The sequence below is a fragment of the Triticum urartu genome, chromosome 7 (assembly GCF_003073215.2).
Source record: "Triticum urartu cultivar G1812 chromosome 7, Tu2.1, whole genome shotgun sequence".
Classification (NCBI taxonomy): Eukaryota; Viridiplantae; Streptophyta; class Magnoliopsida; order Poales; family Poaceae; genus Triticum; species Triticum urartu.
The window spans coordinates 437,692,876-437,708,314 of NC_053028.1; the positions used below are offsets into that span (position 1 = coordinate 437,692,876).

The 15,439-nt window shown below is 49.0% G+C and overlaps 1 pseudogene; it reads right to left on the reverse strand.

Annotated features, from left to right (window-relative positions):
• Window positions 1-434: 434 nt before the first annotated feature.
• Window positions 435-1,237, reverse strand: LOC125521993 (annotated as a pseudogene).
• Window positions 1,238-15,439: the final 14,202 nt, after the last annotated feature.

A 15,439-nucleotide genomic window follows, 5' to 3' on the forward strand; every position in this document is an offset into this window, starting at 1 on the left:
GAGTCGCCATCGATGATTTCACTCCTCAATTTTGGGATCTACCTTGTCGCCTCACTCCGCCGCTGGTTTCTTGATCTTGGTTGTATCCCATGGGCCTATTGTTTTGATGACCCCCACAACTTTAAACCCTTTTATTTTCCTTTTGTTTTGACTGTTTGGTGCACCTATGCAGATGTTTGATGGTCTATTGCCATATTTATAAAGTGGAGTAAAAGCCTTTTTTCGATAATGGCCCCGCAATATTTCTTTTGGTGGGGATCTGTAATGATTTTGAACGAGAGACTTTTGGGCGCTCAAGGCCCCCAAAGCAGGCCAGAGAGTTAAATCTTTAAATATTAGCATAAATTTGCTGATTAATTTGGGTGAATTAATAAAGTTCTCTTGTTCTTAACTGTTTTTTCCCTGGTATTCACGGTCAACGAATGGCATGAATTATGACAACTTGAATTATATATTGATAATATTGTAAAAAAGAATTACATATAATTTGGCTATACAAAGAATCATGTAGGCAGGATCAATCACGGAGAAAAGGAGAGAGAAAAAAATTATAATGGCGCCAGCTGCCTGGCGCTGTCGTTGTTGACTAGCAGAGAAGCATCAAGCCAGCCACGACGGCGGCCAGCCCGAGCGCTAGTACAGGCTCAGCACCAGCCTGAGCTGCCGAGCTCGGTTGTGGCGTTGTCTGTGTGCACCGCTGCCTCACCCCTCTCCTTCGGCATCTCACTACCTTGGACTGGACGTTGACCTGTACCTTCATGCCACCGGCGCAGTGCCCCGGCAGGCCGCAGATGAAGTACCGGGTCCCGACGGCGGCGAGCGGAATGACATCGTTGCCGCTCGGGAACGTGGCGACGGGACTAGAGCTGCTGCAGTTGTCGTAGGCAGTCTTGGTCACTCTCCACCACGTTGTGCGCCGCAGCGGGGTACTGGAACCGGAGCTCGTCGCCGGTGTAGAACCTGATGGTGGAAGTCCATCGGGTGTAGTTTGTCCGGAGGTCCCACGACCCGGCCGGTGCGCCGACTGTGTAGGTGGCGCCGAGCGCCGTGCCAAACAGCGCCGCCGCGGTCACTGCGGCAACAAGGAGAGCTCTGGTAGCTGCCGCCATGGATGAATGCCAATCGAGGGACTAGTAGTTGAGAAGATGACCCGAGAAGGGCTGGAATGTTGAGATGATCGGGGGATGTATGATCGAGGTCGCAGCTCTAGTCTGGTTGTGTTGTAGCATGATGATACTCTGCGATATATACAGATGAGACGGTAGCTCGTTGAATGCGTCATACAGACTCTGTCAAATTAGAGCATTTGACTCACGCGTTGTTGTACGGGTCGATCTGGAAATTATAGCCCATAATTAAAGTGTGGACTCGTTGAATAATCAAGGATGAGAAGTTGCTAGCCTACTGCTTGATCGATTCCATACATACGTACTGCATAATAATAATAATAATAATAATAGGATGCTTCAACCGTTACATTTTTATGTTCGAAATTACCATTTCACATCTAGATGTGAAATACTTATTTCACATCTAAGTCCAGGGTCTCCCTTCGTGTGCCCCAGCCCTTCCTGCGTCGTTGGCCATTCCGTCCAGGGCGGCCACCAACCCCCGTCCCTGCCCGCCGGGCAGGAGCGCCACCCACCCTCCTCGCGCCATGCGCTCCGCCTCCCCCGCCGGGTCGGCGCGCTCCTCGCACTCCCACGGCAGCGCTGGATCTGACTGGGGCATCCCTGCGTCCGTGGCCGCTCCTGTTAAATCCGCCGGTCCGTCGGATGGGCTGGTCTCTCCGTGGCCTCGTCTCGCGTCAACGATGTGCCCCGCTCCTCCGCCGCGTTTCCTGTTGCGGGGCGAGTGCTCCAAGAACGCGCCACCTCTCCTCCTGCAGTCCGTGCGGAGCGCCCCCGTTCTGGAAAAGGCAGGCTCAAGTCCATTGTGGTTGTGCCATCTCCTCCGCTCTCTCCTTCCTCTTCCGTCGACGGAGACAGGTGGACGGCGGTCAAATCCAAGAAGTAGCGCCGCGCCAGCAAGAACCCTGTAGGTGCTCCCGGTCGGGGCGGTCCGGCCGGCGCCCCGCCATTAATGCCTCGAGCAGTCGCGCTGCCTTCTTAAGCCGCTTCGATGGGCTGTGCTTCTGCCGTCTCAGCACCCGCCACCATAGAGTAGACTACAGAGGTCCCCTGCATTGCATCATTTGCAAGCAGCCGGGTCACTTCGGCCGCGAATGCCCGCAGAATCCAAGGTTCAAAAGTAGAGTTCCGGCGCAACTCCCCGCTCGCAGCCCGGTCAGAGACAGGCTCCGCTTCCCCACCCCGCTGCCGGCCGCCATGGATCGCCAAGCCTACCACACCAACCCGTCTCATCGCCCCCACTCCAGCCACAAGGTCATCATCGCCACGCCGGCCATTGAGCACCAGGAGTTCCTCCTCCGCAAGCATGCGGTGTGCTCACGGCGGCAGTGTCCCAGCACACCGCCAACCCCATGGCGGTGGGCCGGGCCATCGAAGAGCAGCTGCACACGCGTCCCCACCTGCTGCGTGTCACCAGCCACGACCCGAAGGACTTCTTCGTCCACTTCGAGCTTCCGGCGCACAAGGAGAACGCAGTCCGCCGCGGGCATGTCAAGGTGGACGGCGTCGTGTTCGCGACCAAGGGCTGGCACGAGGACGACCACGACGTGCCAGACGACTGCAAGCTCCACGTCCGCGTGGTCATCGAGAGGATGCCCATGCAGCTCTGGTCGCTGGAGGGCGCCGTCGAAGTGCTGGGCGACCTCTGCATCGTGGACTGCCTCGACAGCCGCACCCACGAGCGCGGGCACACCAGGTCATTCGCCTGCTGGGTGTGGGTCTCCGACGTCGCGCACATCCCCACCAAGCGTACCATCTGGCGCGCGGCGCGGGGCGCGGGCCGGGTGGAGGCCATGCTTGGTTTTTCGCCGCCGAGCCGCCAGGTCGCGCCACCCACCGGCGTCAAGCGCCGTGATCTGCTAGTGCACGTGGACCGAATCGAGGATTGGACCTCGCGATCCCCGCGCTCGTCCCGTTCTCGTCAAAGCGGCCTCCCCTCCTCGGAGTTCGACGACGACGCCCCCTTCCCAGTGATCTACCCGAGGACTTGGACCAGGCATGTTGAGGATGGCCAAGGGCGCCGTAGGATGGAGACGGTGGCCTCCTATGGCTGCCAGGGCCTGCAGTTCGGGAACGGAAGGCGCGACCACGACGACCACGACGATAGCCGCGGCGGCAGGCGTTCCTGGAAAGACACCCTGCTAGGCCGAAGTCTCAGCCGCGAGGCCGCCGCAAGAAAGAAGGCACCGCCTAGGCATAGGAGCCACACGCTGGTGAGCCGCTGGCACGGGGCGGGCTGTCGCAAGGACGACGTCGTGCCCCGAGCCACTCCTCCCCAGCCGCTCCGTCGCCCGCCTCCTCCACCGCCTGCCCTGCCTCCTCAAGCCCCTTCGTCGGCCCGCACCTCCCCCGACCCGGTCACAGACTTCTTCAACGATGGCGCAGGCGAGCTGGCTCCTCCACAGCGCGCTGACTGCATGCTGATGGAGCTCGAGGAGGTGGTCGAGGGCGCACTGGTCGCCCCTCTGGGGTTTCAAGACGGTCAAGGCGACGGTCAATTTGGGGCCCACCCGCGGCCCACCCCCGAGTCGCCGTCTGGCGGGGCTCTGCCCTCTCACATGCGCCCCGACCTCGTCAGCGCGGCATGGCCGCGCCCCTACACCGGCCGTGAACACCGCGGTGCAACTTGGCGCCGTCACGCAGTAGGTCCTCGAGCTTCAGCTGGAGGGGGGATCGGGGACGCCCCGGCAGCTCTTCCGCAACGTCGCTCCCCCCTTCTCCCCGCCCCGGTGCCACTGCCCCCGCCGGCCTCCCGCCGCTCCTCTGCGCCACCAAAGACGAGGGCGCCCTCAGCGCAACCAGGCAGAGTGCGCGGCAGGCGGCCATAAACAGCCCCGTCCCCGTGGCGCAACGCGCCTCTCTGCGGCTGGTGCAGGAGCTGGGTGGACTCGGCCCCAAGGAGAGGATGACCATGGAGGCGGCTGAGGCGCTCGTGCGGCATTTCGAGGAACGGCTCTCGGAGGACGACAACACCTGCATTGCTAAGCTTACCAAGCTCAACGTGGATGCCCTGCGCACCATGGCCGGCCTCGCTGGCCCTGATGGCGCGACCGGAGCTCAAGTGCGATCATGTTAGAGATGCTCTGTAGTTTTAGGACTAGTCTCCGGTGCCGTCTGGCCTTAAGCCAGATTGAGTTAGGTTTCTTTCAAATGTTGTCTGTTAGGATCAGTAGGTCTGCTCGTCGTCGGCATGTTTTGGGTGCTACTGGTGGTTGCCGACGCGCCCCGGTCCGGCTGGATGTGTGTAATCGTTTGCTCACTTTCATCATTAGTAGCTTTGGTTCCCGGAGAATTCACCTGTTCCTAAATGACTGACGACACATGCGGTTTCATGAGTTGGAACGTGAGAGGGCTCAACTCGCCGGCGAGGAGAGCCATGGTTAGTGAGCTAGTTAGTGCCCTGGGCCCGGCGATCCTCTGCCTGCAGGAGACAAAGCTCGACACTTGGTCCCCCAGCTTGGTGCGTGACATTGGTGGGCACGCTCTGGACGGCTGCGCTGTCCTACCGGTGATCGGCACCCGCGGTGGTGCGGCCATCTTCTAGGATTCCACCATCGCTAGCATTGCCACGCATAGCATTGGGCTCTTCTCCATCACGGCGATCGTCACGCTGCTGCGCTCTGGCACATCGTTTTGGCTAACAACGGTCTACGGACCGGCTGATGAAGCAAGAAAAGATGTCTTCCTGCTCGAGCTTGCTGCAGCTGCTCCTCCCCCGACCATCCATGGGTGATCAACGGTGATTTTAACATCATATACGAAGCCAGAGATAAGAACAACTCCAACCTCAACAGGCGGCTCATGGAAAAGTTTAGAGCAGCGATAGATCAGACCGGCCTAAGGGAGATAAAGTGCAAAAACAGGAGATTTACGTGGAGCAATGAGCGCCAAAACCCTACGTTAGTGAGCATCGACAAATTTTTCTGCAACATGGACTGGGAGGCCCTATTCCCAAACCACACTTTGACTGCGGCATCCACGGCTTGCTTGGATCACTGCCCGCTCCTGCTTGCAAACGCCGCCTCGCCTCGTCGCAAAGCCAGATTCAGATTTGAGAGCTTCTGGCCTCGCTTCCCCCGTTTCTAGAAAACGGTGGCTCGGGCCTGGGAGAGGCCTGTCAACCATGACTGCCCGTTTGTGAGGTTTAAGACCAAGCTTCAGAGAACCGCTTCTGACCTGAAGATCTGGGGAAAGACGCTGTTCAGCGACGCAAAACTTCAGTTCCACTTGGCATCCGAGGTGGTGCTCCATTTCGACGTGGCCCAGGAGAGAAGAGTTCTGACCCAATCTGAATTTCACCTCAGGAAGCTGCTCAAGTTGAAGATCATTGGCCTCGCGGCACTAGAGCGTGCCAGGAAAAGACAGGCCTCCCATGTTACATGGCTGAAGGCCGGCGGCGCCAAAACCGCTTTCTTTCAGGCCAAAATCAGCTCGCGAAGATGGAAAAATTTCATTCAGCAGCTACAGGGGGACGGCCTGATCGCCACAACCCACGAAGACAAGGCGAAGATGATTCAGGAGCACTTCCAGCAGCTCTTGGGGACAAGGAAAAACAAAGAATGCACGATCAACTAGGACGCGATCAACCTGCCGGTGCTGGACAACAGTGGCCTTGACAATCCTTTCACTGAGGCTGAAATCTGGGCGGCTGTGTGCTCGTCGCCGGCGGAGAAGGCCCCGGGGCCAGATGGGTTCTCTGGCTCCTTCTACAAAGCTTGTTGGCTGACGATCAAGGACGATCTTGTGGCTGTTTTCAACAAGCTCCACCGCCTGGCTGCTGGGGATTTTGGGTCGCTGAACAGAGCGCTAATTGCTTTGCTCCCAAAGAAGGATGGGGCAGTCACAGTGGGAGACTTTCGGCCAATTAGCTTAATACATTCCGTGGCGAAGCTGATTGCCAAAGTCCTCTCCCTGCACCTGTCAGAAGTCATCGATCAGCTCATCTCCCCTGCCCAAAGTGCCTTCCAAAAGAAGAAGGGAATCCATGACAGCTACCTCTTCGTTCAGAACATGGTGAGGATGCTCCACCGCAAGCACAAGCCGGCACTTCTTCTGAAGCTGGACATAGCAAAAGCGTTTGACGGCGTCTCCTGGGAGTATCTTATGGAGTTAATGCAATGACTCGGTTTCCCACCGCGGTGGAGAGATTGGGTGGCGTTTCTCCTCTCCTCGGCTTCCTCAACCTGTCTCCTCAACGGCGCGGTGGGAAACACCAGCATGGCTTACGGCAAGGCGACCCGCTGTCCCCTCTCCTCTTTATCCTCGTGATAGATCCTCTTCACCGCCTGATCGCCGCGGCCACGCGAGCCGGCGCCCTCGCCCCGCTCCCAACGGGTGTGGTGGGGCTGCGGGTCAGCTTATATGCGGATGACGCTGTCGCTTTCGTCAACCCAAGTAGACAGGATGTGGATGGGCTCATGGAGCTGTTGCGGGGTTTTGGCAAAGCGACGGGGCTGAACCTGAACCAGACGAAATCGACCGTGGCACCCATCAGGTGCTCTGGCATCGACCTGCAACACGTTTTGTAGAATTTTGGCGGGCAGATCATGGGCTTCCCCATTAGATATCTCGGCATCCCGGTGTTTCTAGGCAGGATTAGACTAGTCTATCTGCAATACCTCCTAGACAGGATTAGAGCCAGACTAGCGGGATGGAAGGGTCGCCTGATGCCACTCTCGGGGCGCCGTGTGCTGGTCAGGTGCGTGCTCTCCGCGCTCCCGGCATTCACGCTTGCAGTTCTTCGGGCTCCAGCAAAATTCTTCAAGGAAGTCAACAAGGCCCGCAGACGGTTCCTATGGGCGCAGGACGATGAGCTCGCCGGAGGCAAGTGCAAGGTCTAGTGGCAGGTGGTCGCGTCCCTGACGGATCGCGGGGGGCTGGGCGTGCCGGACCTGCAGCGCTTCGCTAGAGCCCCGCGCCTCCGCTGGTTGTGGATGGCATGGACACACCCAGACCGGCCTTGGGCGGGGCTGGGGTCGCCGTGCGACGACAAGGATCGGGCGCTCTTCGCATCGGCAACTACCGTGGCCGTGCGCAGCAGGCGACATGCCACCTTCTGGCACTCTAATTGGCTCGGCGGTCGCCCGCTCAAGCTCCAATTCCCGGACATATTCAGGCGCTCCATCCGCAAGAACCGGAGTGTTGCCGACGCGCTTCTGGAGGATAGATGGATACTCGACCTTCAGCTCGGCGAAATCAACGACACAATCATGCTGCAGTGCATCCATCTGGCTAGGGCAATTAGAGAGGCAGAAATCACGCTGCAGCCGGACATCATCGACGAGATCGCTTGGACGGGGGGTGGCGGTAGCTCTGAATACTCCGCCAGCTCCGCCTACGCCATCCAGTTCTCCGACTGCCCCACGACCTCTTTCAAGCCACTGATCTGGAAGACGTGGGCGCCGAGGCAAGTCAAGATGTTCTGCTGGCTTCTCCACCATAATAAGATGTGGTGCAACGACCGGCTTCAACGTCGAGGATGGGAGAACGGATACTTCTGCGCCCTGTGCTCCAGAAGCCTAGAATCATCGGCGTACTTATTCTGGGAATGCCCGTTCGCGCGGAGGGTTTGGACGCAGGCGGTGTCCTGGAGAAGTTGCGAGGCTCTAAGGCCAGACGTGGGGACGAACGGGAGATCTACCACTGAGATCTTCACCTCCCTGGTGCTTCGGTCTCCTCCGGCCGCTCGGCGAGGGGTGCAATCCCTGATGGGAACGACTCTCTGGCGAATTTGGCTTAAACGCAACGCATGCACTTTCAGAGGCGCCACGCCGCGAGTTTCAGATGTAAATAGCGAGACTAGGAGCGATTTGGAGCAATGGCGTTTGGCCGGAGCGGCATGTCTCGAGACCCCGTTTGGGGATTTGGTCGTGAGATAGTTCCATAGATGTACAAGGGGAGGATCTGTTTCCTCCTCTGTTTTCTTCCTGGTCACTTGACCAAATTCTTGCAACTCTCCTCTGCTAAATCAATAAAAAGCCAGTGAAATGCTGGGTCTTTCAAAAAACATCTAAGTTCAGAACCATTGGATCTTGTTTGTCTTTAAAACTCGTGCAACGTGATGTTGTTCCTGGCGCTGGTTGGCGCCGCCTTGACATCGCTAGCATTCTGTATGTTTCTCACGCAAGTTACTCGGGCCTATTTTGTGCGGGTGTTTGTTCCTTCTCATGGGCTTTTGACTTGTTTTTTATCAGGCCTTTTCTTTTGGTTGCTATGCTTTATCTTTCCAGGGTGGCCGCTATATTTGGTTAAGACTGCATGGATACCTTACTTTTCTCTCTGTAAACATTGTGACTCCTTGTAAACATTGTGACGGATTAATAAAAACTTCGTGGGGTTGTCTAAAAAAAGTTAAAATAAAAAGGACAATTGTGTTAGCCGGAGAGAGTGGTAGTGCACGGACGGGTTGCCATGGTAGTCAGCCGGTGGGATTCATTGTTATTTTTTTATTTTTTTCTAATCATGCGCCATATGTTACAAGGTCAAGGTTAAAAATGAATACAATGTTTTTTGCAAAATCTGTTACCAGTTGTACGTCCACTCATCATGAGCAATCACTAAGATTCGTGTTCTTAGCATGGTTTGCATGACCTGATCTTTTTGCGCAGATGCTCATTGTTTGCCCTATTGTTTTTTGTGCTAGGGCTTTTGTACGTTCACCAGATTTTGTGTGCGTGTTTTTTCTGCTGCCGATTTTCTTTCATGGATTTGCTAATTGTCATGTACTCCCTCCGTTCTGATTTACTCGTCGTGGTTTTAGTTTAAATTTGAACTAAAACCACAACGAGTAAATCGGAATGGAGGGAGTAGATGAGAAAGTTGATTGTGTATATTTTTAAATTTTTAGTCAATGCACCATGGAGAAATGCAGAAGATGTGTGAATTATCACTGAACCAATGGTTTTATTTTTTAATACTACTTTATTTTTTGTAAAAACAAAAATGAAAATATCATGTTTTTTGTTTTTGTTTCATTTTAAATATCATGAAATTTTCAAATTCAATTTCTTTCCTTTTCATATTTCCAATTCATGATATTTTTAGTACATGAACACTTTTGAAGTGTGCGAACACTTATTAAAATTCAAAATTTATAAATTTGCAAAAAGTTTTTCAATTTTTCATTAAAAACTCCATGAACATTTTTTAAAATAATTGAAAAGTTTAACAATGTCTCATCTAAGTCGTGGCATGTCCGATCTATTTTTTTGTAAACTTTTGTCCAATTTTTTAATCCGCTTTGTTTTTGTCGTGTGTCCCATGGTGGCGCGTCTTGCATCGTCGTGATGTCCTATTTGTCGACCCATTTTTTAGGTCCATCTTTTGTCTGGTCTCTATTTTTTTCTGACCATTTTATGGGCTTTTTTAATCATTTGTCATTAGTCTGTTTTGTAGAAGCGAAAGAGACATGGTGCTTTGTTCACTGCCTTTTTATCAGCTTCATTTTGTGGCTGCTCCATTCCTCCTTGTTCCCCATTCGTTCTCTCTTCATTTTTCCCTTTGTCTTTCTTTAGAGCGACACATTTTTGTGTGACCCTTTGTTTTCCCTAGTGGTAACTCTATCGTCAATTTGCAACTAGATCAACCTTTTTTGGCCTTAATTGCAAGTCCACCATTAACATGCAAATGGACCCAACCATTCTATTCCTCCAATTGCAAGTCTGAACTTCAAATTGCAACTTTCTTCTGTATCACAACCAGAACCAACATTTTTTTATTAGTTTCAAGTGCACACTCAACTTGCCACTAGGCAAGATTTTTTCTGCCTCGGTTGCAAGTCTACAATCGACTCACAAGTAGGGGCCAACTTTTTTGTCCCAATTGCAAGCCAACCATCAACTCGCAGCTGGGTCTGTCATCTTTTTATCCAAGTTGCAATATAACTACCGACTCACAATTGGGAACTTGATCTTCTTTTTTTTCTACGGTTGCGAGTGAACCAACGACTCGCAACTAGGTCTGAACTTTTCTTTCGTCCCATTTGCAAGTCCATCATTGACATGCAACTGGGTCCTTGATACCTTTTTTGTCATAGTTGCAAGAGCATCCTTATTCGCAACTAGGCTCGACATTTTTTGTCTCCACTTGCATGTCCACCTTCGACTCGCAACTGGGCGCATTGCTTTGTTGTACACCAGTTGCAAGTCTAGCCCCAACTTGCAACTCGTATCATAGGTTTGTGTAGTTGTCCCAGTTTCAAGTACACCCTTGACTTGTGACTTGTGTCGTAGTTTTGTGGTTTTGTTCCAGTTGCAAGTCCATCATCAAATCATAACTAGACCCATAATTTGTTTCATCCAAATGCAAGCCCACCCTTGACTCGTAAGTCGACCTATGTTTTGTTTTCATCCTAGTTGTAGGTTCACCCTTGACTCCCAGTTGGGCCCGCAATTTTTTCATCCCAATTGCAAGTCGACCCTTGACTCCCAATTGGGCTCGTAGTTTTGTAATTGTCCTAGTTGCAAGTACATCTTCGACTCACCAATTGGGCTCGTAGTTGTCTGGATTGCAAGCCCATGATCAACTTGCAATTGAAGCTTGTGTTTTTTTTATTATAGTTGCAAGTCCACCTTTGACTTGCAACTAGGCCCATAGTTTTGTTTCATCTAAGTTGTAAGCTGACCCTTCACTCGCAACTAGGCCTGTAGTTCCATAGGTACCTGCTTGTAAGTCCACCCACGACTCACAAATGGGCTCGTAGTTGTTGTAATTGTAAGTCTACCCTTGACTTTCAACTAGGCATGTGTTCTGTTTTCATCCCAGACGCAAGTCCATGCTTGACTCGTAACGAAGTCGTAGTTTGTTATTCTTCCAGTTGCCAGTCCACCCTCGATTCTCAAATGGTATCATAGTTTTGTGTAGTTGTCCCAGTTGCAAGTCCGACCTTGACTCACAACTAGGACCATAGTTTGTTTCATCCTAGTTAAAAGTTCACCCTTGACTCGCAACTGGGCTCGTAGTTTCATGGTTTCCGAGTTGCAATTCTGTCCTTAACTTGCAACTGGCCCATAGTTTTGTTGTCGCAATTACAAGTCCACTCTCTACTCGCAACTCATATCGTAGTTTCCTCAGTTGCAAGTCCACTCTCGACTCGCAACTCGCATCGTAGTTTTGTATAGTTGTCCCAGTTGCAAACCCAACCTCGACTCGCAACTAGGCCCGTAGTTTTGTGTAGTTGCCCCAGCTACAAGTTCAACCTTGATTCGTAACTGGAATCATAGTTTGCTTTATTCCAATTGCATGTCGATCCATGACTCGCAACTTGTCTCATAGTTTGTAGTCGTCCTATTTGTGAGTCCATCCTCAATTTATAACTCAACTCGTAGTTCTCCCAGTTCCAAGCCCACCCGCAACTAGGCATGTGTTTTGTTTTTCATCCCAGTTACAAGTCCACCCTTGACTCGCAACTAAGGACGTAGTTTGTTTCATCCTAGTTGCAAGTCGACCCTTGAGTTGTAATTTGGTTCATTGTGTCAGAGTTGTCTTAATTTCAAGTCAATCATCGGCTCGCAACTATGATCATAGTTTGTTATTATCTCAGTTGCAAGTCCACCCTTGACTCGCAACTGGGCCCATAGTTTGTTGTTGTTCCAGTTGCAAGTCCACCCTCGACTCGTACCTGGGATGTATTTTGTTTTTCATCTCAGTTGCAAGTCCACCCTCAACTCGCAAATCGTATCATTGTTTCATATACTTGTCTCAGTTATGAGTCCACCCTCGGCTTGCAACTGGGCATGTAGTTTGTTTTATCCAAGTTGCAAGCCCACCCATTGACTCGCAATTGGGCCTGTGTTTTTTTGTCTTTCATCCTTCGTGCAAGTCGATCCTTGACTCGTAACTGGAACCGTAGTTTGTTTTATCCCAGCCGCAAGTCGCCCCTTGACTCGCAACTAGTCTCATAGTTTGTTGTTGTCCCAGTTGTAAGTCCATCCTCAACTCACAACTCAGGTCATAGTTCTCCCATTGCAGGCCCACCTTTTGACTCCCAACTAGGCTTGTGCTTTGTTTTTCAACAAGCAGCTTGCCCCAACCGCTATCTAGTTCCATGTCCAACCCCAACATGTACACCCATACTACCTAGTTGCATGTCCAAGCCAAACATGCAACTCATACCCGACATAGTGCTATGTCTACTCTTGAAACGCAACTCGTTCCCAACCCAGTACACCTATGCAGTTGCAATTTTTTATGCAAATACATGTCAACTTTTGTAATACACAACGTATATTTTTCTACATACACAAGAACATTTCTAACACACATTGAACATGTTTTTAAAATACATGATGAATATTTTTTTCAAATATAAGCCCTTCATTTTTTAGAATACGTCGTAAGCATTTTTCAAATTCCTACTGATCATTTCCTAAATGGTATGAAACTTTTTAAAAAACTTATGCGAACATTTTCTTTACATTGCATAGAAAAATTCTAGAAGATGTCGTGATTTTTTCAAATGCGTGAAGTTTCTTTTACAAAATTGTCACGAACATTTCTTTCAATGATACAATTTTTTTCCCATTGTATAAACATCACAAACATTCTTTTGAAATGCATGAACATTTTTGAAATGTCAACATTTTATAAATGGTGCAAATTTTTTATTGAAATTTTATTATTAAAATAAAAAAGAATATATGTATTCATGTTTTTCAAAAAAAATGTTTGGAATTTTCAAAAGTGTCTAACACCCTAAAAATTGTTCATGGATTTTTCCAAAAAAGTTGATGTTTCAAATTTCGTTCGAGAAGAAATTGTTTGAATACCAAATTTTGTTTTTATTTTTTATTTTTTCGAAATTATAAAGTTTATTAACATTTGAAAAATACTTTTTGAAAAAACTTAAAATTATTTTTGGTTTACAAAATATTCGATATTAAAAAAACACAATCTGTAAAAAAGGTTTCAAAAATATTTCCTTATCTGAACGTTGTGCTATGTTCTTAACTGTTTCCGGATTCCTGAATGTCAATAGTAGTTATTGTGTGTGATGGTAGGAGGTGTAAATCGCTAGTACGAGGTCCTGGGTTGAATTCCCATGCACCGCATTGCATTGCTTGCGTTTTTTTGTCGCCCTCCAATCCGGAAAAGAAAGAAGTTGATGTCACAACTTAGATGATGTGAGATATTATCTCACATCTATATGTTATATAAACAAACCCACCTATAAGCCTTTTTTTATAAATACCTCATTTATTAATTAGCTACAATTGTAGCATCTGAGACAATGAGGGGGATGACAGCCGTCGGGGCTGCATCCATATACATTAGGAGGAGTGAATCTAGCTAATTTGTGGGTTACTTTATTGTTTTCTCTAAAACAATGCTCAAAAACAATATGACTGAATTCTAAGGACATGAAATAACAATTGTCAAATATCGCGCTAGCTACCGAAGAAGAGTAGCACTCTCTGAGTGTTGAGATCACCTCCACATTATCTGAATTAACATCAACTTTGCTACATCCAGTTGTGCGAGCAAGATTTAGGCCAAATCTGATTGCAATTGCTTCTGCTGTGAAGGCATCATAACAGATTCCAAGTTTTTCATTCATGACAGCTATGAACTTGCTGTTATGGTCTCTAATGAAAGCACCTACTGAACCTTCAAGTAAGTCATGATCAAAACTCGCATCCACATTTAACTTGACATATCCAGTCCTTTGTTTCATCTAGCCCCCCACACGAAATTTTGGTCTTGAGGAGTTTGCTGCAATGAAGTTCTCTGCCAAGGATCGCACAACACGGTTGATCTGTGGCGCCATTTGTGGATCACCTCCATGTGTAATTTTTATCCTATAAGCCTTTTTTAAGTAGTGGTAACAACAATCAATTTCTAAAATAATGGGTCTATTAAGGGTGATACCAATATATAGCCCAACGATACATGCCCTTAGCTTGCTTCATCCACGCGGGTACACAATCCAATATAATCCCACGAGTCGAAGAGACAAGGACATCGCCAGAACAATTCCTCGCAACCACACCCACACTTGCAACGCTGATGCTCCCCACAAAGTTAATGTCAACATTGATATTTATATAATCAAAGGGGGAGGCTTCCCCACCTCAAAAGTCCTCATAGGAGTAGTGACTGGTTTTAACCCAGCCGCCAGCCCCTTACCCTTGATGTTTGGGATTACCTTTGAACCACAAAATTAGCATAGACAGAGAAAAATTCCTTCCCCTTCCCCAAAATAATATCATTTCTTAAGTGCCAAACTCTCCAAAAAATGATTATGATTTTCTCACGCACCAGAGAGCTCAATTGATCAAACAAAATAAGCAACCATTATGTCCCAAGAAATTGAAGAATTCTTTCCATGGAATATTCCAAACATCCTTCAATGCCATCTGAAGAGCCTTCGCCTTATAGTAACTCACTAGGGCATGAAACACATTTTCATCTTCCATACCACAAATAGAACACATACCAGAAGTAGCATGCTGGTGCTTAACTCTCTTAACCTAGACTGCCAGGCTATTAGAGCAGCACGCCAGGAAAAAATTCTGATTTTCTAAGGGACATTCGCCTTCCAATTGACGTTCCAAAGCATCCTATCCCCATTACCTCTGCCACTTGATTATTCATAATCATCTGTACGCTCCTTGCGATGCTGCGCCAAATTGTATGTACTTTGTCTGGAGAACAAACCATTCTTTTCATGATGCCACACGATAAAGTTACCATCCCCCGAGCATAGAGTACGCAACTTTAGAATTTCATCCGCATCATGGGGTAGAATAAGTACTAATATCATGGGGGTAAGACACAATGACTTGAGAAATATCAACATGGACTTACTAATATTCTTGAATACAATATCTAGCATGCATTCTATAAGAAACATACATGTTAAAATCTAGGATTTTTTATTATAAATGTTGATAAATAAATAAACAAGCTTGAGTACATTACGCCTTCCGTGTCATACCATGATGATTTTTCTATGGAAGCATCTAACTATCTCATTAGGGACATTGTGTAACATCTTCTATTATACAAAGCATACGAGGAATTCAAACACTTTTCACAAATTCCGTTGGTGAGAAGCATATGTCAATAGTTGTAGTGGCAATGGGAAGAGCTAGTACTAGTTTTAAGAGTTGTTGAACAGAAGGATAAGAAATATGCCTATTTGTAGACACTAAAAATTTAGCCATGTCATTAATAGTGTCTGAGCTGACAAATCTTTTATCATTGTGTATATTATCTATGTAGAGGCAAAAATCCTGCTCAAGTTGGTCCAAAAGGTCATCACTGAAGTCATTAGGATAATACTTAGCCAACTTCATTAGCTTCTAATCATC